The sequence below is a fragment of the Lissotriton helveticus genome, chromosome 8 (assembly GCF_964261635.1).
Source record: "Lissotriton helveticus chromosome 8, aLisHel1.1, whole genome shotgun sequence".
Classification (NCBI taxonomy): Eukaryota; Metazoa; Chordata; class Amphibia; order Caudata; family Salamandridae; genus Lissotriton; species Lissotriton helveticus.
The window spans coordinates 1,539,687,904-1,539,715,820 of record NC_136069.1 but is presented as its reverse complement, the minus strand read 5'-3'; the positions used below and the strand labels follow the sequence as shown (position 1 = coordinate 1,539,715,820).

The 27,917-nt window shown below is 42.8% G+C and overlaps 26 non-coding genes across 26 annotated transcripts; all 26 read right to left on the bottom strand.

Moving 5' to 3' along the window:
- Positions 1 to 175: 175 nt before the first annotated feature.
- TRNAL-CAG (transfer RNA leucine (anticodon CAG)) lies at positions 176 to 258 on the bottom strand. The gene has a single exon. It is a non-coding gene; the product is annotated as a tRNA-Leu (tRNA).
- A 1,740-nt stretch (positions 259 to 1,998) lies between these two features.
- TRNAL-AAG (transfer RNA leucine (anticodon AAG)) lies at positions 1,999 to 2,081 on the bottom strand. Its single transcript has one exon. It is a non-coding gene; the product is annotated as a tRNA-Leu (tRNA).
- Positions 2,082 to 2,270: 189 nt separating this feature from the next.
- TRNAL-CAG (transfer RNA leucine (anticodon CAG)) lies at positions 2,271 to 2,353 on the bottom strand. Its single transcript has one exon. It is a non-coding gene; the product is annotated as a tRNA-Leu (tRNA).
- A 620-nt stretch (positions 2,354 to 2,973) lies between these two features.
- On the bottom strand, positions 2,974 to 3,056 carry TRNAL-UAG (transfer RNA leucine (anticodon UAG)). Its single transcript has one exon. It is a non-coding gene; the product is annotated as a tRNA-Leu (tRNA).
- Positions 3,057 to 4,081: 1,025 nt separating this feature from the next.
- Positions 4,082 to 4,164, bottom strand: TRNAL-AAG (transfer RNA leucine (anticodon AAG)). The gene has a single exon. It is a non-coding gene; the product is annotated as a tRNA-Leu (tRNA).
- A 2,281-nt stretch (positions 4,165 to 6,445) lies between these two features.
- On the bottom strand, positions 6,446 to 6,528 carry TRNAL-CAG (transfer RNA leucine (anticodon CAG)). The gene has a single exon. It is a non-coding gene; the product is annotated as a tRNA-Leu (tRNA).
- Positions 6,529 to 8,269: 1,741 nt separating this feature from the next.
- TRNAL-AAG (transfer RNA leucine (anticodon AAG)) lies at positions 8,270 to 8,352 on the bottom strand. Its single transcript has one exon. It is a non-coding gene; the product is annotated as a tRNA-Leu (tRNA).
- Positions 8,353 to 8,541: 189 nt separating this feature from the next.
- On the bottom strand, positions 8,542 to 8,624 carry TRNAL-CAG (transfer RNA leucine (anticodon CAG)). Its single transcript has one exon. It is a non-coding gene; the product is annotated as a tRNA-Leu (tRNA).
- A 1,740-nt stretch (positions 8,625 to 10,364) lies between these two features.
- On the bottom strand, positions 10,365 to 10,447 carry TRNAL-AAG (transfer RNA leucine (anticodon AAG)). The gene has a single exon. It is a non-coding gene; the product is annotated as a tRNA-Leu (tRNA).
- A 189-nt stretch (positions 10,448 to 10,636) lies between these two features.
- On the bottom strand, positions 10,637 to 10,719 carry TRNAL-CAG (transfer RNA leucine (anticodon CAG)). The gene has a single exon. It is a non-coding gene; the product is annotated as a tRNA-Leu (tRNA).
- A 632-nt stretch (positions 10,720 to 11,351) lies between these two features.
- TRNAL-UAG (transfer RNA leucine (anticodon UAG)) lies at positions 11,352 to 11,434 on the bottom strand. Its single transcript has one exon. It is a non-coding gene; the product is annotated as a tRNA-Leu (tRNA).
- Positions 11,435 to 12,459: 1,025 nt separating this feature from the next.
- On the bottom strand, positions 12,460 to 12,542 carry TRNAL-CAG (transfer RNA leucine (anticodon CAG)). The gene has a single exon. It is a non-coding gene; the product is annotated as a tRNA-Leu (tRNA).
- Positions 12,543 to 12,728: 186 nt separating this feature from the next.
- Positions 12,729 to 12,811, bottom strand: TRNAL-CAG (transfer RNA leucine (anticodon CAG)). The gene has a single exon. It is a non-coding gene; the product is annotated as a tRNA-Leu (tRNA).
- A 1,752-nt stretch (positions 12,812 to 14,563) lies between these two features.
- On the bottom strand, positions 14,564 to 14,646 carry TRNAL-AAG (transfer RNA leucine (anticodon AAG)). Its single transcript has one exon. It is a non-coding gene; the product is annotated as a tRNA-Leu (tRNA).
- A 189-nt stretch (positions 14,647 to 14,835) lies between these two features.
- On the bottom strand, positions 14,836 to 14,918 carry TRNAL-CAG (transfer RNA leucine (anticodon CAG)). Its single transcript has one exon. It is a non-coding gene; the product is annotated as a tRNA-Leu (tRNA).
- A 1,741-nt stretch (positions 14,919 to 16,659) lies between these two features.
- On the bottom strand, positions 16,660 to 16,742 carry TRNAL-AAG (transfer RNA leucine (anticodon AAG)). The gene has a single exon. It is a non-coding gene; the product is annotated as a tRNA-Leu (tRNA).
- A 189-nt stretch (positions 16,743 to 16,931) lies between these two features.
- Positions 16,932 to 17,014, bottom strand: TRNAL-CAG (transfer RNA leucine (anticodon CAG)). The gene has a single exon. It is a non-coding gene; the product is annotated as a tRNA-Leu (tRNA).
- A 1,741-nt stretch (positions 17,015 to 18,755) lies between these two features.
- Positions 18,756 to 18,838, bottom strand: TRNAL-AAG (transfer RNA leucine (anticodon AAG)). Its single transcript has one exon. It is a non-coding gene; the product is annotated as a tRNA-Leu (tRNA).
- A 189-nt stretch (positions 18,839 to 19,027) lies between these two features.
- Positions 19,028 to 19,110, bottom strand: TRNAL-CAG (transfer RNA leucine (anticodon CAG)). The gene has a single exon. It is a non-coding gene; the product is annotated as a tRNA-Leu (tRNA).
- A 2,013-nt stretch (positions 19,111 to 21,123) lies between these two features.
- TRNAL-CAG (transfer RNA leucine (anticodon CAG)) lies at positions 21,124 to 21,206 on the bottom strand. The gene has a single exon. It is a non-coding gene; the product is annotated as a tRNA-Leu (tRNA).
- Positions 21,207 to 21,838: 632 nt separating this feature from the next.
- TRNAL-UAG (transfer RNA leucine (anticodon UAG)) lies at positions 21,839 to 21,921 on the bottom strand. The gene has a single exon. It is a non-coding gene; the product is annotated as a tRNA-Leu (tRNA).
- Positions 21,922 to 23,219: 1,298 nt separating this feature from the next.
- Positions 23,220 to 23,302, bottom strand: TRNAL-CAG (transfer RNA leucine (anticodon CAG)). The gene has a single exon. It is a non-coding gene; the product is annotated as a tRNA-Leu (tRNA).
- A 632-nt stretch (positions 23,303 to 23,934) lies between these two features.
- TRNAL-UAG (transfer RNA leucine (anticodon UAG)) lies at positions 23,935 to 24,017 on the bottom strand. The gene has a single exon. It is a non-coding gene; the product is annotated as a tRNA-Leu (tRNA).
- Positions 24,018 to 25,043: 1,026 nt separating this feature from the next.
- TRNAL-AAG (transfer RNA leucine (anticodon AAG)) lies at positions 25,044 to 25,126 on the bottom strand. Its single transcript has one exon. It is a non-coding gene; the product is annotated as a tRNA-Leu (tRNA).
- Positions 25,127 to 25,315: 189 nt separating this feature from the next.
- TRNAL-AAG (transfer RNA leucine (anticodon AAG)) lies at positions 25,316 to 25,398 on the bottom strand. The gene has a single exon. It is a non-coding gene; the product is annotated as a tRNA-Leu (tRNA).
- A 2,018-nt stretch (positions 25,399 to 27,416) lies between these two features.
- On the bottom strand, positions 27,417 to 27,499 carry TRNAL-CAG (transfer RNA leucine (anticodon CAG)). Its single transcript has one exon. It is a non-coding gene; the product is annotated as a tRNA-Leu (tRNA).
- Positions 27,500 to 27,917: the final 418 nt, after the last annotated feature.

The following is a 27,917-nucleotide window of genomic DNA, read 5'->3' as shown; positions in this document are numbered from 1 at the left end:
TCATCTACATAGTGAGAAAGATAGTGTGAACAAAAAAAACACACATCTTAGGCCATGAGTGGCTATAGCAAGAAAAAAACTCACTGCACTTTTCCAAAAAGACAATCATATAAGCCCATGTGAGGGAAATGATCTGATTTTCTCCCTCAAGAAAAAAGAAGATTAAACACAGGTTTGTCAGAAGTGGGATTTGAACCCACGCCTCCAGAAGAGACTGCGACCTGAACGCAGCGCCTTAGACCACTCGGCCATCCTGACTTGCGTTTGCAGCACCTTCCACAAGCCAGACAGCCATGCAAGTGGGGTACCGAAAAGGCATGCCCTCAATTTATTTATCCCATTATAAGAATTTCCAACAGATCTTTGAACAATCCATACAGAGCAGTACCTATGAAGAACTCCTTAGACCTTTAATGAGTACAAAGAGAAAGTGCTATTCACCAGCCACTTGAACGGCCCAAAGCTGCTTTGAAATTGAGTCAATAGCCACATCTTGGCTGACTAAAGCAAATTCAACAAGGTATCTCAATGTCACAACATAGGGTGGAATTCGCAAATCTCAGCAGCCCCTGATCACTGCCCTGAGGAAATTGCTGTAAGTGTGCTGGAGTCCAGCTGTCTACCAGGTGCTTGGCATTCTTCCAAATTTGTATGGCCTGTCTGGCCAGGGAATACAAGAGAATGACTCTTCTAGATGAGCTCTTACATGGGTCATAAGCTCATTTGGTAAGGATTGCACTTTATCAGCAAGACTTTGTACAACAGAAATATATGAGAAACCCAAGCTCTCTTGACTAGACGAGGACAGAATAACATCCCAGGTGAAGACGAACAGAAGCAACTTCCATCAGATGTTATCCTGATGAAGAAGATTATATCTCCAAAAGTCATTTCAGAAGTGGGATTCGAACCCACGCTCCAGAGGAGACTGGTGCCTAAACACAGCGCCTTAGACCACTCGGCCATCCTGACAGTGAAGAGTCCTAAGAAATGTATGAAAGTCACTCAGAATTTTCTGCGTCCATGCAAGCTTGAAATAATTTCAACCTTCAAACACAAGGTGCAACTTTTTGCACAGGACAATAAACACAGAAGATCACATATGAAAGCATTTCATTTCACAGGTGTACTGTTTTTATGCTTTTAGAATAACTTATACCTCTCACCAGCTATTTAGGGTTCTGTATCCTACTCACAAAATTACCTTGCCTGCGACCTTTCTCTCTATACACAAACAACTACTGCTCAGGAAGTAGGAAGGCAGAAGGTGGGGCAGTTTATGCAAATTTATGCTGTCAATGTTCCTTGCACATTCATGCAGAATTTCTAGATCCTTGCTGGAAACAAGAGAGCAGGCCTTGTTTCAGATCAACTGTCCCTAGCAAGGAACGACTGAGCACATCCATTCTTTTGCTCTCTAGCCCCTGGCTTGGGACTCACCCTCACTGGCTGAGGAGTGAAGTTCTGCATACCAACGTTGCATAGAAGGTATGTTTGTGATTGGTTTGAGATGGGTGGGAGGTCAAGAGCAGGGAAAAGCAAGTCACTTTCACTTCTAGTCTCCTCTTCTATGCCTACCTGCCGTTCACTCACTCTGTCTTTGTTTCATTCTCTCCTTCCTCAACACCCCATCTCACTCACTCGCTCTATCATTTGTGCTCTTTCCCCTTGCTCTTCATTTCATAGTGGAAACATCTCTTGAATGGATCATTAGAAAATGAGGTTACATAAAATTAAAAATCTACTTATTGGAAACCAAAAATATCACAAGACTGAATGTAAGCCATTTCTTCAATAAAAGGGATGTTTTAGGCACCCCCCAAAAAACACATAAAACACCACTAGTGCTAGAAGAATATTATAAGAGCTTGAAGACAGAATTGGGCAAATTCATTTGCAGTTGAAACTGAAGTTTGGTACTTATTCAGATATTATATGCATTGCCAATTTTTAGCTGAGATTCTGAAGGAACGCAGAGACAAAATGGACTTAAAGTTTTGTCAGAAGTGGGATTCGAACCCACGCCTCCAGGAGAGACTGCAGCCTTAAGGCAGCGCCTTAGACCACTCGGCCATCCTGACCACAGGTTGCTTGTCTATCTACATAGTGAGAAAGATAGTGTGAACAAAAAAAACACACATCTTTGGCCATAAGTGGCTATAGCAAGAAAAAAACTCACTGCACTTTTCCAAAAATACAACCATATAAGCCCATGTGAGGGAAATGATCTGATTTTCTCCCTCAAGAAAAAAGAAGATTAAACACAGGTTTGTCAGAAGTGGGATTTGAACCCACGCCTCCAGAAGAGACTGCGACCTGAACGCAGCACCTTAGACCACTCGGCCATCCTGACTTGCATTTGTAGCACCTTCCACAAGCCAGGCAGCCATGCAAGTTTGGTACCGAAAAGGCATGCCCTCAATTTATTTATCCCATTATAAGCATTTCCAACAGATCTTTGAACAATCCATACAGAGCAGTACCTATAGACCTTTAAAGCGTACAAAGAGAAAGTGCTATTCACCAGCCACTTGAACGGCCCAAAGCTGCTTTGAAATTGAGTCAACAGCCACATCTTGGCTGACTAAAGCAAATTCAACAAGGGAGCTCAATGTCACAACATAGGGTGGAATACGCAAATCTAAGCAGCCCCTGATCACAGCCCTGAGGACATTGCTGTAAGTGTGCTGGAGTACAGCTGTCTACCAGGTGCTTGGCATTCTTCCAAATTTGCATGGCCTGTCTGGCCAGGGAATACAAGAGCATGACTCTTCTAGATTAGCTCTTACATGGGTCCTAAGCTCATTTGGTAAGGATTGCACTTTATCAGCAAGACTTTGTACAACAGAAATATATGAGAAACCCAAGCTCTCTTGACTAGACGAGGACGGAATAACGTCCCAGGTGAAGACGAACAGATGCAACTACCATCAGATGTTATCCTGATGAAGAAGATTATATCTCCAAAAGTCATGTCAGAAGTGGGATTTGAACCCACGCCTCCATAGGAGACTGCGGCCTAAACACAGCGCCTTAGACAACTCGGCCATCCTGACAGTGAAGAGTCTTAAGAAATGTATAAAAGTCACTCAGAAATTTCTGCGTCCATGCAAGCTTGAAATAATTTCAACCTTCAAACACAAGGTGCAACTTTTTGCACAGGACAATAAACACAGAAGATCACATATGAAAGCATTTCATTTCACAGGTGTACTGTTTTTATGCTTTTAGAATAACTTATACCTCTCACCAGCTATTTAGGGTTCTGTATCCTACTCACAAAATTATGTTGCCTGCGACCTTTCTCTCTATACACAAACAACTACTGCTCAGGAAGTAGGAAGGCAGAAGGTGGGGCAGTTTATGCAAATTTATGCTGTCAATGTGCCTTGCACATTCATGCAGAATTTCTAGATCCTTGCTGGAAACAAGAGAGCACGCCTTGTTTCAGATCAACTGTCCCTAGCAAGGAACGTCTGAGCACATCCATTGTTTTGCTCTCTAGCCCCTGGCTTGGGTCTCACCCCCACTGGCTGAGGAGTGAAGTTCTGCATACCAAAGTTGCATAGAAGGTATGTTTGTGATTGGTTTGAGATGGGTGGGAGTTCAAGAGCAGGGAAAAGCAAGTCACTTTCACTTCTAGTCTCCTCTTCTATGCCTACCTGCCGTTCACTCACTCTGTCTTTGTTTCATTCTCTCCTTCCTCAACACCCCATCTCACTCACTCGCTCTATCATTTGTGCTCTTTCCCCTTGCTCTTCATTTCATAGTGGAAACATCTCTTGAATGGATCATTAGAAAATGAGGTTACATAAAATTAAAAATCTACTTATTGGAAACCAAAAATATCACAAGACTGAATGTAAGCCATTTCTTCAATAAAAGGGATTTTTTAGGCACCCCCCAAAAACACATAAAACACCACTAGTGCTAGAAGAATATTATACGAGCTTGAAGACAGAATTGGGCAAATTCATTTGCAGTTGAAACTGAAGTTTGGTACTTATTCAGATATTATATGCACTGCCAATTTTTAGCTGAGATTCTGAAGGAACGCAGAGACAAAATGGACTTAAAGTTTTGTCAGAAGTGGGATTCGAACCCACGCCTCCAGGAGAGACTGCGGCCTTAACGCAGCGCTTTAGACCACTCGGCCATCCTGACCACGTGTTGCTTGTCCATCTACATAGTGAGAAAGATAGCGTGAACAAAAAAAACACACATGTTAGGCCATAAGTGGCTATAGCAAGAAAAAAACTCACTGCACTTTTCCAAAAAGACAACCATATAAGCCCATGTGAGGGAAATGATCTGATTTTCTCCCTCAAGAAAAAAGAAGATTAAACACAGGTTTGTCAGAAGTGGGATTTGAACTCTCACCTCCAGAAGAGACTGCAACCTTAACGCAGCGCCTTAGACCACTCGGCCATCCTGACTTGCATTTGCAGCACCTTCCACAAGCCAGACAGCCATGCAAGTTTGGTACCGAAAAGGCATGCCCTCAATTTATTTATCCCATTATAAGCATTTCCAACAGATCTTTGAACAATCCATACAGAGCAGTACCTATGAAGAACTCTTTAGACCTTTAAAGCGTACAAAGAGAAAGTGCTATTCACCAGCCACTTGAACGGCCCAAAGCTGCTTTGAAATTGAGTCAACAGCCACATCTTTGCTGACTAAAGCAAATTCAACAAGGGAGCTCAATGTCACAACATAGGGTGGAATACGCAAATCTAAGCAGCCCCTGATCACAGCCCTGAGGACATTGCTGTAAGTGTGCTGGAGTACAGCTGTCTACCAGGTGCTTGGCATTCTTCCAAATTTGCATGGCCTGTCTGGCCAGGGAATACAAGAGCATGACTCTTCTAGATGAGCTCTTACATGGGTCCTAAGCTCATTTGGTAATGATTGTACTTTATCAGCAAGACTTTGTACAACAGAAATATATGAGAAACCCAAGCTCTCTTGACTAGACGATGACGGAAGAACGTCCCAGGTGAAGACGAACAGATGCAACTTCCATCAGATGTTATCCTGATGAAGAAGATTATATCTCCAAAAGTCATTTCAGAAGTGGGATTCGAACCCACGCCTCCAGAGGAGACTGCAGCCTAGACACAGCGCCTTAGACCACTCGGCCATCCTGACAGTGAAGAGTCCTAAGAAATGTATAAAAGTCACTCAGAAATTTCTGCGTCCATGCAAGCTTGAAATAATTTCAACCTTCAAACACAAGGTGCAACTTTTTGCACAGGACAATAAACACAGAAGATCACATATGAAAGCATTTCATTTCACAGGTGTACTGTTTTTATGCTTTTAGAATAACTTATACCTCTCACCAGCTATTTAGGGTTCTGTATCCTACTCACAAAATTATCTTGCCTGCGACCTCTCTCTTTATACACAAACAACTACTGCTCAGGAAGTAGGAAGGCAGAAGATGGGGCAGTTTATGCAAATTTATGCTGTCAATGTGCCTTGCAGATTCATGCAGAATTTCTAGATCCTTGTTGGAAACAAGAGAGCAGGCCTTGTTTCAGATCAACTGTCCCTAGCAAGGAACGTCTGAGCACATCCATTCTTTTGCTCTCTAGCCCCTGGCTTGGGACTCACCCTCACTGGCTGAGGAGTGAAGTTCTGCATACCAACGTTGCATAGAAGGTATGTTTGTGATTGGTTTGAGATGGGTGGGAGGTCAAGAGCAGGGAAAAGCAAGTCACCTTCACTTCTAGTCTCCTCTTCTATGCCTACCTGCCGTTCACTCACTCTGTCTTTGTTTCATTCTCTCCTTCCTCAACACCCCATCTCACTCACTGGCTCTATCATTTGTGCTCTTTCCCCTTGCTCTTCATTTCATAGTGGAAACATCTCTTGAATGGATCATTAGAAAATGAGGTTACATAAAATTAAAAATCTACTTATTGGAAACCAAAAATATCACAAGACTGAATGTAAGCCATTTCTTCAATAAAAGGGATTTTTTAGGCACCCCCCAAAAAACACATAAAACACCACTAGTGCTAGAAGAATATTATACAAGCTTGAAGACAGAATTGGGCAAATTCATTTGCAGTTGAAACTGAAGTTTGGTACTTATTCAGATATTATATGCACTGCCAATTTTTAGCTGAGATTCTGAAGGAACGCAGAGACAAAATGGACTTAAAGTTTTGTCAGAAGTGGGATTCGAACCTGCGCCTCCAGGAGAGACTCAGCCTTAACGCAGTGCCTTAGACCACTCGGCCATCCTGATCACATGTTGCTTGTTAATCTACATAGTGAGAAAGATAGTGTGAACAAAAAAAACACACATCTTAGGCCATGAGTGGCTATAGCAAGAAAAAAACTCACTGCACTTTTCCAAAAAGACAACCATATAAGCCCATGTGAGGGAAATGATCTGATTTTCTCCCTCAAGAAAAAAGATTAATTACAGGTTTGTCAGAAGTGGGATTTGAACCCACACCTCCAGAAGAGACTGCGACCTGAACGCAGCGCCTTAGACCACTCGGCCATCCTGACTTGCATTTGCAGCACCTTCCACAAGCCAGACAGCCATGCAAGTTTGGTACCGAAAAGGCATGCCCTCAATTTATTTATCCCGTTATAAGCATTTCCAACAGATCTTTGAACAATCCATACAGAGCAGTACCTATGAAGAACTCTTTAGACCTTTAAAGCGTACAAAGAGAAAGTGCTATTCACCAGCCACTTGAACGGCCCAAAGCTGCTTTGAAATTGAGTCAACAGCCACATCTTGGCTGACTAAAGCAAATTCAACAAGGGAGCTCAATGTCACAACATAGGGTGGAATACGCAAATCTAAGCAGCCCCTGATCACAGCCCTGAGGACATTGCTGTAAGTGTGCTGGAGTACAGCTGTCTACCAGGTGCTTGGCATTCTTCCAAATTTGCATGGCCTGTCTGGCCAGGGAATACAAGAGCATGACTCTTCTAGATGAGCTCTTACATGAGTCCTAAGCTCATTTGGTAAGGATTGCACTTTATCAGCAAGACTTTGTACAACAGAAATATATGAGAAACCCAAGCTCTCTTGACTAGACGAGGACGGAATAACGTCCCAGGTAAAGACGAACAGATGCAACTTCCATCAGATGTTATCCTGATGAAGAAGATTATATCTCCAAAAGTCATTTCAGAAGTGGGATTCGAACCCACGCCTCCAGAGGAGACTGCAGCCTAGACACAGCGCCTTAGACCACTCGGCCATCCAGACAGTGAAGAGTCCTAAGAAATGTATAAAAGTCACTCAGAAATTTCTGCGTCCATGCAAGCTTGAAATAATTTCAACCTTCAAACACAAGGTGCAACTTTTTGCACAGGACAATAAACACAGAAGATCACATATGAAAGCATTTCATTTCACAGGTGTACTGTTTTTATGCTTTTAGAATAACTTATACCTCTCACCAGCTATTTAGGGTTCTGTATCCTACTCACAAAATTACCTTGCCTGCGACCTCTCTCTTTATACACAAACAACTACTGCTCAGGAAGTAGGAAGGCAGAAGATGGGGCAGTTTATGCAAATTTATGCTGTCAATGTGCCTTGCAGATTCATGCAGAATTTCTAGATCCTTGCTGGAAACAAGAGAGCACGCCTTGTTTCAGATCAACTGTCCCTAGCAAGGAACGTCTGAGCACATCCATTCTTTTGCTCTCTAGCCCCTGGCTTGGGTCTCACCCCCACTGGCTGAGGAGTGAAGTTCTGCATACCAACGTTGCATAGAAGGTATGTTTGTGATTGGTTTGAGATGGGTGGGAGTTCAAGAGCAGGGAAAAGCAAGTCACTTTCACTTCTAGTCTCCTCTTCTATGCCTACCTGCCGTTCACTCACTCTGTCTTTGTTTCATTCTCTCCTTCCTCAACACCCCATCTCACTCACTGGCTCTATCATTTGTGCTCTTTCCCCTTGCTCTTCATTTCATAGTGGAAACATCTCTTGAATGGATCATTAGAAAATGAGGTTACATAAAATTAAAAATCTACTTATTGGAAAGCAAAAATATCACAAGACTGAATGTAAGCCATTTCTTCAATAAAAGGGATTTTTTAGGCACCCCCCAAAAAACACATAAAACACCACTAGTGCTAGAAGAATATTATACGAGCTTGAAGACAGAATTGGGCAAATTCATTTGCAGTTGAAACTGAAGTTTGGTACTTATTCAGATATTATATGCACTGCCAATTTTTAGCTGAGATTCTGAAGGAACGCAGAGACAAAATGGACTTAAAGTTTTGTCAGAAGTGGGATTCGAACCCACGCCTCCAGGAGAGACTGCGGCCTTAACGCAGCGCCTTAGACCACTCGGCCATCCTGACCACATGTTGCTTGTCCATCTACATAGTGAGAAAGATAGTGTGAACAAAAAAAACACACATCTTAGGCCATGAGTGGCTATAGCAAGAAAAAAACTCACTGCACTTTTCCAAAAAGACAACCATATAAGCCCATGTGAGGGAAATGATCTGATTTTCTCCCTCAAGAAAAAGGAAGATTAAACACATGTTTGTCAGAAGTGGGATTTGAACCCACGCCTCCAGAAGAGACTGCGACCTGAACGCAGTGCCTTAGACCACTCGGCCATCCTGACTTGCATTTGCAGCACCTTCCACAAGCCAGACAGCCATGCAAGTTTGGTACCGAAAAGGCATGCCCTCAATTTATTTATCCCGTTATAAGCATTTCCAACAGATCTTTGAACAATCCATACAGAGCAGTACCTATGAAGAACTCTTTAGACCTTTAAAGCGTACAAAGAGAAAGTGCTATTCACCAGCCACTTGAACGGCCCAAAGCTGCTTTGAAATTGAGTCAACAGCCACATCTTGACTGACTAAAGCAAATTCAACAAGGGAGCTCAATGTCACAACATAGGGTGGAATACGCAAATCTAAGCAGCCCCTGATCACAGCCCTGAGGACATTGCTGTAAGTGTGCTGGAGTACAGCTGTCTATCAGGTGCTTGGCATTCTTCCAAATTTGCATGGCCTGTCTGGCCAGGGAATAAAAGAGCATGACTCTTCTAGATGAGCTCTTACATGGGTCCTAAGCTCATTTGGTAATGATTGCACTTTATCAGCAAGACTTTGTACAACAGAAATATATGAGAAACCCAAGCTCTCTTGACTAGACGAGGACGGAATAACGTCCCAGGTGAAGACGAACAGATGCAACTTCCATCAGATGTTATCCTGATGAAGAAGATTATATCTCCAAAAGTCATTTCAGAAGTGGGATTCGAACCCACGCCTCCAGAGGAGACTGCAGCCTAGACACAGCGCCTTAGACCACTCGGCCATCCTGACAGCGAAGAGTCCTAAGAAATGTATAAAAGTCACTCAGAAATTTCTGCGTCCATGCAAGCTTGAAATAATTTCAACCTTCAAACACAAGGTGCAACTTTTTGCACAGGACAATAAACACAGAAGATCACATATGAAAGCATTTCATTTCACAGGTGTACTGTTTTTATGCTTTTAGAATAACTTATACCTCTCACCAGCTATTTAGGGTTCTGTATCCTACTCACAAAATTATCTTGCCTGCGACCTCTCTCTTTATACACAAACAACTACTGCTCAGGAAGTAGGAAGGCAGAAGGTGGGGCAGTTTATGCAAATTTATGCTGTCAATGTGCCTTGCAGATTCATGCAGAATTTCTAGATCCTTGTTGGAAACAAGAGAGCAGGCCTTGTTTCAGATCAACTGTCCCTAGCAAGGAACGTCTGAGCACATCCATTCTTTTGCTCTCTAGCCCCTGGCTTGGGACTCACCCTCACTGGCTGAGGAGTGAAGTTCTGCATACCAACGTTGCATAGAAGGTATGTTTGTGATTGGTTTGAGATGGGTGGGAGGTCAAGAGCAGGGAAAAGCAAGTCACCTTCACTTCTAGTCTCCTCTTCTATGCCTACCTGCCGTTCACTCACTCTGTCTTTGTTTCATTCTCTCCTTCCTCAACGCCCCATCTCACTCACTGGCTCTATCATTTGTGCTCTTTCCCCTTGCTCTTCATTTCATAGTGGAAACATCTCTTGAATGGATCATTAGAAAATGAGGTTACATAAAATTAAAAATCTACTTATTGGAAACCAAAAATATCACAAGACTGAATGTAAGCCATTTCTTCAATAAAAGGGATTTTTTAGGCACCCCCCAAAAAACACATAAAACACCACTAGTGCTAGAAGAATATTATACGAGCTTGAAGACAGAATTGGGCAAATTCATTTGCAGTTGAAACTGAATTTGGTACTTATTCAGATATTATATGCACTGCCAATTTTTAGCTGAGATTCTGAAGGAACGCAGAGGCAAAATGGACTTAAAGTTTTGTCAGAAGTGGGATTCGAACCCACGCCTCCAGGAGAGACTGCGGCCTTAACGCAGCGCCTTAGACCACTCGGCCATCCTGACCACATGTTGCTTTTTCATCTACATAGTGAGAAAGATAGTGTGAACAAAAAAAACACACATCTTAGGCCATGAGTGGCTATAGCAAGAAAAAAACTCACTGCACTTTTCCAAAGAGACAACCATATAAGCCCATGTGAGGGAAATGATCTGATTTTCTCCCTCAAGAAAAAAGAAGATTAAACACAGGTTTGTCAGAAGTGGGATTTGAACCCACGCCTCCAGAAGAGACTGCGACCTGAACGCAGCGCCTTAGACCACTCGGCCATCCTGACTTGCATTTGCAGCACCTTCCACAAGCCAGACAGCCATGCAAGTGGGGTACCGAAAAGGCATGCCCTCAATTTATTTATCCCATTATAAGCATTTCCAACAGATCTTTGAACAATCCATACAGAGCAGTACCTATGAAGAACTCCTTAGACCTTTAATGAGTACAAAGAGAAAGTGCTATTCACCAGCCACTTGAACGGCCCAAAGCTGCTTTGAAATTGAGTCAATAGCCACATCTTGGCTGACTAAAGCAAATTCAACAAGGGATCTCAATGTCACAACATAGGGTGGAATTCGCAAATCTAAGCAGCCCCTGATCACTGCCCTGAGGAAATTGCTGTAAGTGTGCTGGAGTCCAGCTGTCTACCAGGTGCTTGGCATTCTTCCAAATTTGTATGGCCTGTCTGGCCAGGGAATACAAGAGAATGACTCTTCTAGATGAGCTCTTACATGGGTCATAAGCTCATTTGGTAAGGATTGCACTTTATCAGCAAGACTTTGTACAACAGAAATATATGAGAAACCCAAGCTCTCTTGACTAGACGAGGACAGAATAACGTCCCAGGTGAAGACGAACAGAAGCAACTTCCATCAGATGTTATCCTGATGAAGAAGATTATATCTCCAAAAGTCATTTCAGAAGTGGGATTCGAACCCACGCCTCCAGAGAAGACTGCGGCCTAAACACAGCGCCTTAGACCACTCGGCCATCCTGACAGTGAAGAGTCCTAAGAAATGTATAAAAGTCACTCAGAAATTTCTGCGTCCATGCAAGCTTGAAATAATTTCAACCTTCAAACACAAGGTGCAACTTTTTGCACAGGACAATAAACACAGAAGATCACATATGAAAGCATTTCATTTCACAGGTGTACTGTTTTTATGCTTTTAGAATAACTTATACCTCTCACCAGCTATTTAGGGTTCTGTATCCTACTCACAAAATTACCTTGCCTGCGACCTTTCTCTCTATACACAAACAACTACTGCTCAGGAAGTAGGAAGGCAGAAGGTGGGGCAGTTTATGCAAATTTATGCTGTCAATGTGCCTTGCACATTCATGCAGAATTTCTAGATCCTTGCTGGAAACAAGAGAGCAGGCCTTGTTTCAGATCAACTGTCCCTAGCAAGGAACGTCTGAGCACATCCATTCTTTTGCTCTCTAGCCCTTGGCTTGGGACTCACCCTCACTGGCTGAGGAGTGAAGTTCTGCATACCAACGTTGCATAGAAGGTATGTTTGTGATTGGTTTGAGATGGGTGGGAGGTCAAGAGCAGGGAAAAGCAAGTCACTTTCACTTCTAGTCTCCTCTTCTATGCCTACCTGCCGTTCACTCACTCTGTCTTTGTTTCATTCTCTCCTTCCTCAACACCCCATCTCACTCACTCGCTCTATCATTTGTGCTCTTTCACCTTGCTCTTCATTTCATAGTGGAAACATCTCTTGAATGGATCATTAGAAAATGAGGTTACATAAAATTAAAAATCTACTTATTGGAAACCAAAAATATCACAAGACTGAATGTAAGCCATTTCTTCAATAAAAGGGATTTTTTAGGCACCCCCCAAAAAACACATAAAACACCACTAGTGCTAGAACAATATTATACGAGCTTGAAGACAGAATTGGGCAAATTCATTTGCAGTTGAAACTGAATTTGGTACTTATTCAGATATTATATGCACTGCCAATTTTTAGCTGAGATTCTGAAGGAACGCAGAGGCAAAATGGACTTAAAGTTTTGTCAGAAGTGGGATTCGAACCCACGCCTCCAGGAGAGACTGAGACCTGAACGCAGCGCCTTAGACCACTCGGCCATCCTGACCACATGTTGCTTGTTCATCTACATAGTGAGAAAGATAGTGTGAACAAAAAAAACACACATCTTAGGCCATGAGTGGCTATAGCAAGAAAAAAACTCACTGCACTTTCCCAAAAAGACAACCATATAAGCCCATGTGAGGGAAATGATCTGATTTTCTCCCTCAAGAAAAAAGATTAATTACAGGTTTGTCAGAAGTGGGATTTGAACCCACGCCTCCAGAAGAGACTGCGACCTGAACGCAGCGCCTTAGACCACTCGGCCATCCTGACTTGCATTTGCAGCACCTTCCACAAGCCAGACAGCCATGCAAGTTTGGTACCGAAAAGGCATGCCCTCAATTTATTTATCCCGTTATAAGCATTTCCAACAGATCTTTGAACAATCCATACAGAGCAGTACCTATGAAGAACTCTTTAGACCTGCTTTAGACCTTTAAAGCGTACAAAGAGAAAGTGCTATTCACCAGCCACTTGAACGGCCCAAAGCTGCTTTGAAATTGAGTCAACAGCCACATCTTGGCTGACTAAAGCAAATTCAACAAGGGAGCTCAATGTCACAACATAGGGTGGAATACGCAAATCTAAGCAGCCCCTGATCACAGCCCTGAGGACATTGCTGTAAGTGTGCTGGAGTACAGCTGTCTACCAGGTGCTTGGCATTCTTCCAAATTTGCATGGCCTGTCTGGCCAGGGAATACAAGAGCATGACTCTTCTAGATGAGCTCTTACATGAGTCCTAAGCTCATTTGGTAAGGATTGCACTTTATCAGCAAGACTTTGTACAACAGAAATATATGAGAAACCCAAGCTCTCTTGACTAGACGAGGACGGAATAACGTCCCAGGTAAAGACGAACAGATGCAACTTCCATCAGATGTTATCCTGATGAAGAAGATTATATCTCCAAAAGTCATTTCAGGAGTGGGATTCGAACCCACGCCTCCAGAGGAGACTGCAGCCTAGACACAGCGCCTTAGACCACTCGGCCATCCAGACAGTGAAGAGTCCTTAGAAATGTATAAAAGTCACTCAGAAATTTCTGCGTCCATGCAAGCTTGAAATAATTTCAACCTTCAAACACAAGGTGCAACTTTTTGCACAGGACAATAAACACAGAAGATCACATATGAAAGCATTTCATTTCACAGGTGTACTGTTTTTATGCTTTTAGAATAACTTATACCTCTCACCAGCTATTTAGGGTTCTGTATCCTACTCACAAAATTATCTTGCCTGCGACCTCTCTCTTTATACACAAACAACTACTGCTCAGGAAGTAGGAAGGCAGAAGATGGGGCAGTTTATGCAAATTTATGCTGTCAATGTGCCTTGCAGATTCATGCAGAATTTCTAGATCCTTGCTGGAAACAAGAGAGCACGCCTTGTTTCAGATCAACTGTCCCTAGCAAGGAACGTCTGAGCACATCCATTCTTTTGCTCTCTAGCCCCTGGCTTGGGTCTCACCCCCACTGGCTGAGGAGTGAAGTTCTGCATACCAACGTTGCATAGAAGGTATGTTTGTGATTGGTTTGAGATGGGTGGGAGTTCAAGAGCAGGGAAAAGCAAGTCACTTTCACTTCTAGTCTCCTCTTCTATGCCTACCTGCCGTTCACTCACTCTGTCTTTGTTTCATTCTCTCCTTCCTCAACACCCCATCTCACTCACTGGCTCTATCATTTGTGCTCTTTCCCCTTGCTCTTCATTTCATAGTGGAAACATCTCTTGAATGGATCATTAGAAAATGAGGTTACATAAAATTAAAAATCTACTTATTGGAAAGCAAAAATATCACAAGACTGAATGTAAGCCATTTCTTCAATAAAAGGGATTTTTTAGGCACCCCCCAAAAAACACATAAAACACCACTAGTGCTAGAAGAATATTATACGAGCTTGAAGACAGAATTGGGCAAATTCATTTGCAGTTGAAACTGAAGTTTGGTACTTATTCAGATATTATATGCACTGCCAATTTTTAGCTGAGATTCTGAAGGAACGCAGAGACAAAATGGAATTAAAGTTTTGTCAGAAGTGGGATTCGAACCCACGCCTCCAGGAGAGACTTCGGCCTTAACGCAGCGCCTTAGACCACTCGGCCATCCTGACCACATGTTGCTTGTCCATCTACATAGTGAGAAAGATAGTGTGAACAAAAAAAACACACATCTTAGGCCATGAGTGGCTATAGCAAGAAAAAAACTCACTGCACTTTTCCAAAAAGACAACCATATAAGCCCATGTGAGGGAAATGATCTGATTTTCTCCCTCAAGAAAAAGGAAGATTAAACACATGTTTGTCAGAAGTGGGATTTGAACCCACGCCTCCAGAAGAGACTGCGACCTGAACGCAGTGCCTTAGACCACTCGGCCATCCTGACTTGCATTTGCAGCACCTTCCACAAGCCAGACAGCCATGCAAGTTTGGTACCGAAAAGGCATGCCCTCAATTTATTTATCCCGTTATAAGCATTTCCAACAGATCTTTGAACAATCCATACAGAGCAGTACCTATGAAGAACTCTTTAGACCTTTAAAGCGTACAAAGAGAAAGTGCTATTCACCAGCCACTTGAACGGCCCAAAGCTGCTTTGAAATTGAGTCAACAGCCACATCTTGGCTGACTAAAGCAAATTCAACAAGGGAGCTCAATGTCACAACATAGGGTGGAATACGCAAATCTAAGCAGCCCCTGATCACAGCCCTGAGGACATTGCTGTAAGTGTGCTGGAGTACAGCTGTCTATCAGGTGCTTGGCATTCTTCCAAATTTGCATGGCCTGTCTGGCCAGGGAATAAAAGAGCATGACTCTTCTAGATGAGCTCTTACATGGGTCCTAAGCTCATTTGGTAATGATTGCACTTTATCAGCAAGACTTTGTACAACAGAAATATATGAGAAACCCAAGCTCTCTTGACTAGACGAGGACGGAATAACGTCCCAGGTGAAGACGAACAGATGCAACTTCCATCAGATGTTATCCTGATGAAGAAGATTATATCTCCAAAAGTCATTTCAGAAGTGGGATTTGAACCCACGCCTCCAGAGGAGACTGCAGCCTAGACACAGCGCCTTAGACCACTCGGCCATCCTGACAGCGAAGAGTCCTAAGAAATGTATAAAAGTCACTCAGAAATTTCTGCGTCCATGCAAGCTTGAAATAATTTCAACCTTCAAACACAAGGTGCAACTTTTTGCACAGGACAATAAACACAGAAGATCACATATGAAAGCATTTCATTTCACAGGTGTACTGTTTTTATGCTTTTAGAATAACTTATACCTCTCACCAGCTATTTAGGGTTCTGTATCCTACTCACAAAATTATCTTGCCTGCGACCTCTCTCTTTATACACAAACAACTACTGCTCAGGAAGTAGGAAGGCAGAAGATGGGGCAGTTTATGCAAATTTATGCTGTCAATGTGCCTTGCAGATTCATGCAGAATTTCTAGATCCTTGCTGGAAACAAGAGAGCACGCCTTGTTTCAGATCAACTGTCCCTAGCAAGGAACGTCTGAGCACATCCATTCTTTTGCTCTCTAGCCCCTGGCTTGGGTCTCACCCCCACTGGCTGAGGAGTGAAGTTCTGCATACCAACGTTGCATAGAAGGTATGTTTGTGATTGGTTTGAGATGGGTGGGAGTTCAAGAGCAGGGAAAAGCAAGTCACTTTCACTTCTAGTCTCCTCTTCTATGCCTACCTGCCGTTCACTCACTCTGTCTTTGTTTCATTCTCTCCTTCCTCAACACCCCATCTCACTCACTGGCTCTATCATTTGTGCTCTTTCCCCTTGCTCTTCATTTCATAGTGGAAACATCTCTTGAATGGATCATTAGAAAATGAGGTTACATAAAATTAAAAATCTACTTATTGGAAAGCAAAAATATCACAAGACTGAATGTAAGCCATTTCTTCAATAAAAGGGATTTTTTAGGCACCCCCCAAAAAACACATAAAACACCACTAGTGCTAGAAGAATATTATACGAGCTTGAAGACAGAATTGGGCAAATTCATTTGCAGTTGAAACTGAAGTTTGGTACTTATTCAGATATTATATGCACTGCCAATTTTTAGCTGAGATTCTGAAGGAACGCAGAGACAAAATGGACTTAAAGTTTTGTCAGAAGTGGGATTCGAACCCACGCCTCCAGGAGAGACTTCGGCCTTAACGCAGCGCCTTAGACCACTCGGCCATCCTGACCACATGTTGCTTGTCCATCTACATAGTGAGAAAGATAGTGTGAACAAAAAAAACACACATCTTAGGCCATGAGTGGCTATAGCAAGAAAAAAACTCACTGCACTTTTCCAAAAAGACAACCATATAAGCCCATGTGAGGGAAATGATCTGATTTTCTCCCTCAAGAAAAAGGAAGATTAAACACATGTTTGTCAGAAGTGGGATTTGAACCCACGCCTCCAGAAGAGACTGCGACCTGAACGCAGTGCCTTAGACCACTCGGCCATCCTGACTTGCATTTGCAGCACCTTCCACAAGCCAGACAGCCATGCAAGTTTGGTACCGAAAAGGCATGCCCTCAATTTATTTATCCCGTTATAAGCATTTCCAACAGATCTTTGAACAATCCATACAGAGCAGTACCTATGAAGAACTCTTTAGACCTTTAAAGCGTACAAAGAGAAAGTGCTATTCACCAGCCACTTGAACGGCCCAAAGCTGCTTTGAAATTGAGTCAACAGCCACATCTTGGCTGACTAAAGCAAATTCAACAAGGGAGCTCAATGTCACAACATAGGGTGGAATACGCAAATCTAAGCAGCCCCTGATCACAGCCCTGAGGACATTGCTGTAAGTGTGCTGGAGTACAGCTGTCTATCAGGTGCTTGGCATTCTTCCAAATTTGCATGGCCTGTCTGGCCAGGGAATAAAAGAGCATGACTCTTCTAGATGAGCTCTTACATGGGTCCTAAGCTCATTTGGTAATGATTGCACTTTATCAGCAAGACTTTGTACAACAGAAATATATGAGAAACCCAAGCTCTCTTGACTAGACGAGGACGGAATAACGTCCCAGGTGAAGACGAACAGATGCAACTTCCATCAGATGTTATCCTGATGAAGAAGATTATATCTCCAAAAGTCATTTCAGAAGTGGGATTTGAACCCACGCCTCCAGAGGAGACTGCAGCCTAGACACAGCGCCTTAGACCACTCGGCCATCCTGACAGCGAAGAGTCCTAAGAAATGTATAAAAGTCACTCAGAAATTTCTGCGTCCATGCAAGCTTGAAATAATTTCAACCTTCAAACACAAGGTGCAACTTTTTGCACAGGACAATAAACACAGAAGATCACATATGAAAGCATTTCATTTCACAGGTGTACTGTTTTTATGCTTTTAGAATAACTTATACCTCTCACCAGCTATTTAGGGTTCTGTATCCTACTCACAAAATTATCTTGCCTGCGACCTCTCTCTTTATACACAAACAACTACTGCTCAGGAAGTAGGAAGGCAGAAGATGGGGCAGTTTATGCAAATTTATGCTGTCAATGTGCCTTGCAGATTCATGCAGAATTTCTAGATCCTTGCTGGAAACAAGAGAGCACGCCTTGTTTCAGATCAACTGTCCCTAGCAAGGAACGTCTGAGCACATCCATTCTTTTGCTCTCTAGCCCCTGGCTTGGGTCTCACCCCCACTGGCTGAGGAGTGAAGTTCTGCATACCAACGTTGCATAGAAGGTATGTTTGTGATTGGTTTGAGATGGGTGGGAGTTCAAGAGCAGGGAAAAGCAAGTCACTTTCACTTCTAGTCTCCTCTTCTATGCCTACCTGCCGTTCACTCACTCTGTCTTTGTTTCATTCTCTCCTTCCTCAACACCCCATCTCACTCACTGGCTCTATCATTTGTGCTCTTTCCCCTTGCTCTTCATTTCATAGTGGAAACATCTCTTGAATGGATCATTAGAAAATGAGGTTACATAAAATTAAAAATCTACTTATTGGAAAGCAAAAATATCACAAGACTGAATGTAAGCCATTTCTTCAATAAAAGGGATTTTTTAGGCACCCCCCAAAAAACACATAAAACACCACTAGTGCTAGAAGAATATTATACGAGCTTGAAGACAGAATTGGGCAAATTCATTTGCAGTTGAAACTGAAGTTTGGTACTTATTCAGATATTATATGCACTGCCAATTTTTAGCTGAGATTCTGAAGGAACGCAGAGACAAAATGGACTTAAAGTTTTGTCAGAAGTGGGATTCGAACCCACGCCTCCAGGAGAGACTTCGGCCTTAACGCAGCGCCTTAGACCACTCGGCCATCCTGACCACATGTTGCTTGTCCATCTACATAGTGAGAAAGATAGTGTGAACAAAAAAAACACACATCTTAGGCCATGAGTGGCTATAGCAAGAAAAAAACTCACTGCACTTTTCCAAAAAGACAACCATATAAGCCCATGTGAGGGAAATGATCTGATTTTCTCCCTCAAGAAAAAGGAAGATTAAACACATGTTTGTCAGAAGTGGGATTTGAACCCACGCCTCCAGAAGAGACTGCGACCTGAACGCAGTGCCTTAGACCACTCGGCCATCCTGACTTGCATTTGCAGCACCTTCCACAAGCCAGACAGCCATGCAAGTTTGGTACCGAAAAGGCATGCCCTCAATTTATTTATCCCGTTATAAGCATTTCCAACAGATCTTTGAACAATCCATACAGAGCAGTACCTATGAAGAACTCTTTAGACCTTTAAAGCGTACAAAGAGAAAGTGCTATTCACCAGCCACTTGAACGGCCCAAAGCTGCTTTGAAATTGAGTCAACAGCCACATCTTGGCTGACTAAAGCAAATTCAACAAGGGAGCTCAATGTCACAACATAGGGTGGAATACGCAAATCTAAGCAGCCCCTGATCACAGCCCTGAGGACATTGCTGTAAGTGTGCTGGAGTACAGCTGTCTATCAGGTGCTTGGCATTCTTCCAAATTTGCATGGCCTGTCTGGCCAGGGAATAAAAGAGCATGACTCTTCTAGATGAGCTCTTACATGGGTCCTAAGCTCATTTGGTAATGATTGCACTTTATCAGCAAGACTTTGTACAACAGAAATATATGAGAAACCCAAGCTCTCTTGACTAGACGAGGACGGAATAACGTCCCAGGTGAAGACGAACAGATGCAACTTCCATCAGATGTTATCCTGATGAAGAAGATTATATCTCCAAAAGTCATTTCAGAAGTGGGATTTGAACCCACGCCTCCAGAGGAGACTGCAGCCTAGACACAGCGCCTTAGACCACTCGGCCATCCTGACAGCGAAGAGTCCTAAGAAATGTATAAAAGTCACTCAGAAATTTCTGCGTCCATGCAAGCTTGAAATAATTTCAACCTTCAAACACAAGGTGCAACTTTTTGCACAGGACAATAAACACAGAAGATCACATATGAAAGCATTTCATTTCACAGGTGTACTGTTTTTATGCTTTTAGAATAACTTATACCTCTCACCAGCTATTTAGGGTTCTGTATCCTACTCACAAAATTATCTTGCCTGCGACCTCTCTCTTTATACACAAACAACTACTGCTCAGGAAGTAGGAAGGCAGAAGGTGGGGCAGTTTATGCAAATTTATGCTGTCAATGTGCCTTGCAGATTCATGCAGAATTTCTAGATCCTTGTTGGAAACAAGAGAGCAGGCCTTGTTTCAGATCAACTGTCCCTAGCAAGGAACGTCTGAGCACATCCATTCTTTTGCTCTCTAGCCCCTGGCTTGGGACTCACCCTCACTGGCTGAGGAGTGAAGTTCTGCATACCAACGTTGCATAGAAGGTATGTTTGTGATTGGTTTGAGATGGGTGGGAGGTCAAGAGCAGGGAAAAGCAAGTCACCTTCACTTCTAGTCTCCTCTTCTATGCCTACCTGCCGTTCACTCACTCTGTCTTTGTTTCATTCTCTCCTTCCTCAACGCCCCATCTCACTCACTGGCTCTATCATTTGTGCTCTTTCCCCTTGCTCTTCATTTCATAGTGGAAACATCTCTTGAATGGATCATTAGAAAATGAGGTTACATAAAATTAAAAATCTACTTATTGGAAACCAAAAATATCACAAGACTGAATGTAAGCCATTTCTTCAATAAAAGGGATTTTTTAGGCACCCCCCAAAAAACACATAAAACACCACTAGTGCTAGAACAATATTATACGAGCTTGAAGACAGAATTGGGCAAATTCATTTGCAGTTGAAACTGAATTTGGTACTTATTCAGATATTATATGCACTGCCAATTTTTAGCTGAGATTCTGAAGGAACGCAGAGGCAAAATGGACTTAAAGTTTTGTCAGAAGTGGGATTTGAACCCACGCCTCCAGGAGAGCCTGCGGCCTTAACGCAGCACCTTAGACCACTCGGCAATCCTGCCCACATGTTGCTTGTTCATCTACATAGTAAGAAAGATAGTGTGAACAAAAAAAACACACATCTTAGGCCATGAGTGGCTATAGCAAGAAAAAAACTCACTGCACTTTTCCAAAAAAGACAACCATATAAGCCCATGTGAGGGAAATGATCTGATTTTCTCCCTCAAGAAAAAAGAAGATTAAACACAGGTTTGTCAGAAGTGGGATTTGAACCCACGCCTCCAGAAGAGACTGCGACCTGAACGCAGCGCCTTAGACCACTCGGCCATCCTGACTTGCATTTGTAGCACCTTCCACAAGCCAGACAGCCATGCAAGTTTGGTACCGAAAAGGCATGCCCTCAATTTATTTATCCCGTTATAAGCATTTCCAACAGATCTTTGAACAATCCATACAGAGCAGTACCTATGAAGAACTCTTTAGACCTTTAAAGCGTACAAAGAGAAAGTGCTATTCACCAGCCACTTGAACGGCCCAAAGCTGCTTTGAAATTGAGTCAACAGCCACATCTTGGCTGACTAAAGCAAATTCAACAAGGGAGCTCAATGTCACAACATAGGGTGGAATACGCAAATCTAAGCAGCCCCTGATCACAGCCCTGAGGACATTGCTGTAAGTGTGCTGGAGTACAGCTGTCTACCAGGTGCTTGGCATTCTTCCAAATTTGCATGGCCTGTCTGGCCAGGGAATACAAGAGCATGACTCTTCTAGATGAACTCTTACATGGGTCCTAAGCTCATTTGGTAAGGATTACACTTTATCAGCAAGACTTTGTACAACAGAAATATATGAGAAACCCAAGCTCTCTTGACTAGACGAGGACGGAATAACGTCCCAGGTGAAGACGAACAGATGCAACTTCCATCAGATGTTATCCTGATGAAGAAGATTATATCTCCAAAAGTCATGTCAGAAGTGGGATTCGAACCCACCCCTCCAGAGGAGACTGCGGCCTAAACACAGCGCCTTAGACCACTCGGCCATCCTGACAGTGAAGAGTCCTAAGAAATGTATAAAAGTCACTCAGAAATTTCTGCGTCCATGCAAGCTTGAAATAATTTCAACCTTCAAACACAAGGTGCAACTTTTTGCACAGGACAATAAACACAGAAGATCACATATGAAAGCATTTAATTTCACAGGTGTACTGTTTTTATGCTTTTAGAATAACTTATACCTCTCACCAGCTATTTAGGGTTCTGTATCCTACTCACAAAATTACCTTGCCCGCGACCTCTATCTTTATACACAAACAACTACTGCTCAGGAAGGAGGAAGGCAGAAGGTGGGGCAGTTTATGGAAATTTATGCTGTCAATGTGCCTTGCAGATTCATGCAGAATTTCTAGATCCTTGCTGGAAACAAGAGAGCAGGCCTTGTTTCAGATCAACTGTCCCTAGCAAGGAACGTCTGAGCACATCCATTCTTTTGCTCTCTAGCCCCTGGCTTGGAACTCACCCTCACTGGCTGAGGAGTGAAGTTCTGCATACCAACGTTACATAGAATGTATGTTTGTGATTGGTTTGAGATGGGTGGGAGGTCAAGAGCAGGGAAAAGCAAGTCACCTTCACTTCTAGTCTCCTCTTCTATGCCTACCTGCCGTTCACTCACTCTGTCTTTGTTTCATTCTCTCCTTCCTCAACACCCCATCTCACTCACTGGCTCTATCATTTGTGCTCTTTCCCCTTGCTCTTCATTTCATAGTGGAAACATCTCTTGAATGGATCTTTAGAAAATAAGGTTACATAAAATTAAAAATCTACTTATTGGAAACCAAAAATATCACAAGACTGAATGTAAGCCATTTCTTCAATAAAAGGGATTTTTTAGGCACCCCCCAAAAAACACATAAAACACCACTAGTGCTAGAAGAATATTATACGAGCTTGAAGACAGAATTGGGCAAATTCATTTGCAGTTGAAACTGAAGTTTGGTACTTATTCAGATATTATATGCACTGCCAATTTTTAGCTGAGATTCTGAAGGAACGCAGAGACAAAATGGACTTAAAGTTTTGTCAGACGTGGAATTCGAACCCACGCCTCCAGGAGAGACTGCGGCCTTAACGCAGCGCTTTAGACCACTCGGCAATCCTGCCCACATGTTGCTTGTTCATCTACATAGTGAGAAAGATAGTGTGAACAAAAAAAACACACATCTTAGGCCATGAGTGGCTATAGCAAGAAAAAAACTCACTGCACTTTTCCAAAAAGACAACCATATAAGCCCATGTGAGGGAAATGATCTGATTTTCTCCCTCAAGAAAAAAGAAGATTAAACACAGGTTTGTCAGAAGTGGGATTTGAACCCACGCCTCCAGAAGAGACTGCGACCTGAACGCAGCGCCTTAGACCACTCGGCCATCCTGACTTGCATTTGCAGCACCTTCCACAAGCCAGACAGCCATGCAAGTGGGGTACCGAAAAGGCATGCCCTCAATTTATTTATCCCATTATAAGCATTTCCAACAGATCTTTGAACAATCCATACAGAGCAGTACCTATGAAGAACTCTTTAGACCTTTAATGAGTACAAAGAGAAAGTGCTATTCACCAGCCACTTGAACGGCCCAAAGCTGCTTTGAAATTGAGTCAATAGCCACATCTTGGCTGACTAAAGCAAATTCAACAAGGGATCTCAATGTCACAACATAGGGTGGAATTCGCAAATCTAAGCAGCCCCTGATCACTGCCCTGAGGAAATTGCTGTAAGTTTGCTGGAGTCCAGCTGTCTACCAGGTGCTTGGCATTCTTCCGAATTTGTATGGCCTGTCTGGCCAGGGAATACAAGAGAATGACTCTTCTAGATGAGTTCTTACATGGGTCATAAGCTCATTTGGTAAGGATTGCACTTTATCAGCAAGACTTTGTACAACAGAAATATATGAGAAACCCAAGCTCTCTTGACTAGACGAGGACAGAATAACGTCCCAGGTGAAGACGAACAGAAGCAACTTCCATCAGATGTTATCCTGATGAAGAAGATTATATCTCCAAAAGTCATTTCAGAAGTGGGATTCGAACCCACACCTCCATAGGAGACTGCGGCCTAAACACAGCGCCTTAGACCACTCGGCCATCCTGACAGTGAAGAGTCCTAAGAAATGTATAAAAGTCACTCAGAAATTTCTGCGTCCATGCAAGCTTGAAATAATTTCAACCTTCAAACACAAGGTGCAACTTTTTGCACAGGACAATAAACACAGAAGATCACATATGAAAGCATTTCATTTCACAGGTGTACTGTTTTTATGCTTTTAGAATAACTTATACCTCTCACCAGCTATTTAGGGTTCTGTATCCTACTCACAAAATTATCTTGCCTGCGACCTTTCTCTCTATACACAAACAACTACTGCTCAGGAAGTAGGAAGGCAGAAGGTGGGGCAGTTTATGCAAATTTATGCTGTCAACGTGCCTTGCACATTCATGCAGAATTTCTAGATCCTTGCTGGAAACAAGAGAGCAGGCCTTGTTTCAGATCAACTGTCCCTAGCAAGGAACGTCTGAGCACATCCATCCTTTTGCTCTCTAGCCCCTGGCTTGGGTCTCACCCTCACTGGCTGAGGAGTGAAGTTCTGCATACCAACGTTGCATAGAAGGTATGTTTGTGATTGGTTTGAGATGGGTGGGAGGTCAAGAGCAGGGAAAAGCAAGTCACTTTCACTTCTAGTCTCCTCTTCTATGCCTACCTGCCGTTCACTCACTCTGTCTTTGTTTCATTCTCTCCTTCCTCAACACCCCATCTCACTCACTCGCTCTATCATTTGTGCTCTTTCCCCTTGCTCTTCATTTCATAGTGGAAACATCTCTTGAATGGATCATTAGAAAATGAGGTTACATAAAATTAAAAATCTACTTATTGGAAACCAAAAATATCACAAGACTGAATGTAAGCCATTTCTTCAATAAAAGGGATTTTTTAGGCACCCCCCAAAAAACACATAAAACACCACTAGTGCTAGAAGAATATTATAAGAGCTTGAAGACAGAATTGGGCAAATTCATTTGCAGTTGAAACGGACGTTTGGTACTTATTCAGATATTATATGCACTGCCAATTTTTAGCTGAGATTCTGAAGGAACGCAGAGACAAAATGGACTTAAAGTTTTGTCAGAAGTGGGATTCGAACCCACGCCTCCAGGAGAGACTGCGGCCTTAACGCAGCGCCTTAGACCACTTGGCCATCCTGACCACATGTTGCTTGGCCCTCTACATAGTGAGAAAGATAGTGTGAACAAAAAAAACACACATCTAAGGCCATAAGTGGCTATAGCAAGAAAAAAACTCACTGCACTTTTCCAAAAAGACAACCATATAAGCCCATGTGAGGGAAATGATCTGATTTTCTCCCTCAAGAAAAAAGAAGATTAAACACAGGTTTGTCAGAAGTGGGATTTGAACCCACACCTCCAGAAGAGACTGCAACCTTAACGCAGCGCCTTAGACCACTCGGCCATCCTAACTTGCATTTGCATCACCTTCCACAAGCCAGACAGCCATGCAAGTTTGGTACCGAAAAGGCATGCCCTCAATTTATTTATCCCATTATAAGCATTTCCAACAGATCTTTGAACAATCCATACAGAGCAGTACCTATGAAGAACTCTTTAGACCTTTAAAGCGTACAAAGAGAAAGTGATATTCACCAGCCACTTGAACGGCCCAAAGCTGCTTTGAAATTGAGTCAACAGCCACATCTTCGCTGACTAAAGCAAATTCAACAAGGGAGCTCAATGTCACAACATAGGGTGGAATACGCAAATCTAAGCAGCCCCTGATCACAGCCCTGAGGACATTGCTGTAAGTGTGCTGGAGTACAGCTGTCTACCAGGTGCTTGGCATTCTTCCAAATTTGCATTGCCTGTCTGGCCAGGGAATACAAGAGCATGACTCTTCTAGATGAGCTCTTACATGGGTCCTAAGCTCATTTGGTAATGATTGCACTTTATCAGCAAGACTTTGTACAACATAAATATATGAGAAACCCAAGCTCTCTTGACTAGACGAGGACGGAATAACGTCCCAGGTGAAGACGAACAGATGCAACTTCCATCAGATGTTATCCTGATGAAGAAGATTATATCTCCAAAAGTCATTTCAGAAGTGGGATTCGAACCCACGCCTCCAGAGGAGACTGCAGCCTAGACACAGCGCCTTAGACCACTCGGCCATCCTGACAGTGAAGAGTCCTAAGAAATGTATAAAAGTCACTCAGAAATTTCTGCGTCCATGCAAGCTTGAAATAATTTCAACCTTCAAACACAAGGTGCAACTTTTTGCACAGGACAATAAACACAGAAGATCACATATGAAAGCATTTCATTTCACAGGTGTACTGTTTTTATGCTTTTAGAATAACTTATACCTCTCACCAGCTATTTAGGGTTCTGTATCCTACTCACAAAATTATCTTGCCTGCGACCTCTCTCTTTATACACAAACAACTACTGCTCAGGAAGTAGGAAGGCAGAAGGTGGGGCAGTTTATGCAAATTTATGCTGTCAATGTGCCTTGCAGATTCATGCAGAATTTCTAGATCCTTGTTGGAAACAAGAGAGCAGGCCTTGTTTCAGATCAACTGTCCCTAGCAAGGAACGTCTGAGCACATCCATTCTTTTGCTCTCAAGCCCCTGGCTTGGGACTCACCCTCACTGGCTGAGGAGTGAAGTTCTGCATACCAACGTTGCATAGAAGGTATGTTTGTGATTGGTTTGAGATGGGTGGGAGGTCAAGAGCAGGGAAAAGCAAGTCACCTTCACTTCTAGTCTCCTCTCCTCTTCTATGCCTACCTGCCGTTCACTCACTCTGTCTTTGTTTCATTCTCTCCTTCCTCAACACCCCATCTCACTCACTGGCTCTATCATTTGTGCTCTTTCCCCTTGCTCTTCATTTCATAGTGGAAACATCTCTTGAATGGATCATTAGAAAATGAGGTTACATAAAATTAAAAATCTACTTATTGGAAACCAAAAATATCACAAGACTGAATGTAAGCCATTTCTTCAATAAAAGGGATTTTTTAGGCACCCCCCAAAAAACACATAAAACACCACTAGTGCTAGAAGAATATTATACGAGCTTGAAGACAGAATTGGGCAAATTCATTTGCAGTTGAAACTGAAGTTTGGTACTTATTCAGATATTATATGCACTGCCAATTTTTAGCTGAGATTTTGAAGGAACGCAGAGACAAAATGGTCTTAAAGTTTTGTCCGAAGTGGGATTCGAACCAACGCCTCCAGGAGAGACTGCGGCCTTAACGCAGCGCCTTAGACCACTCGGCCATCCTGACCACATGTTGCTTGTTAATCTACATAGTGAGAAAGATAGTGTGAACAAAAAAAACACACATCTTAGGCCATGAGTGGCTATAGCAAGAAAAAAACTCACTGCACTTTTCCAAAAAGACAACCATATAAGCCCATGTGAGGGAAATGATCTGATTTTCTCCCTCAAGAAAAAGGAAGATTAAACACATGTTTGTCAGAAGTGGGATTTGAACCCACGCCTCCAGAAGAGACTGCGACCTGAACGCAGTGCCTTAGACCACTCGGCCACCCTGACTTGCATTTGCAGCACCTTCCGCAAGCCAGACAGCCATGCAAGTTTGGTACCGAAAAGGCATGCCCTCAATTTATTTATCCCGTTATAAGCATTTCCAACAGATCTTTGAACAATCCATACAGAGCAGTACCTATGAAGAACTCTTTAGACCTTTAAAGCGTACAAAGAGAAAGTGCTATTCACCAGCCACTTGAACGGCCCAAAGCTGCTTTGAAATTGAGTCAACAGCCACATCTTGGCTGACTAAAGCAAATTCAACAAGGGAGCTCAATGTCACAACATAGGGTGGAATACGCAAATCTAAGCAGCCCCTGATCACAGCCCTGAGGACATTGCTGTAAGTGTGCTGGAGTACAGCTGTCTATCAGGTGCTTGGCATTCTTCCAAATTTGCATGGCCTGTCTGGCCAGGGAATAAA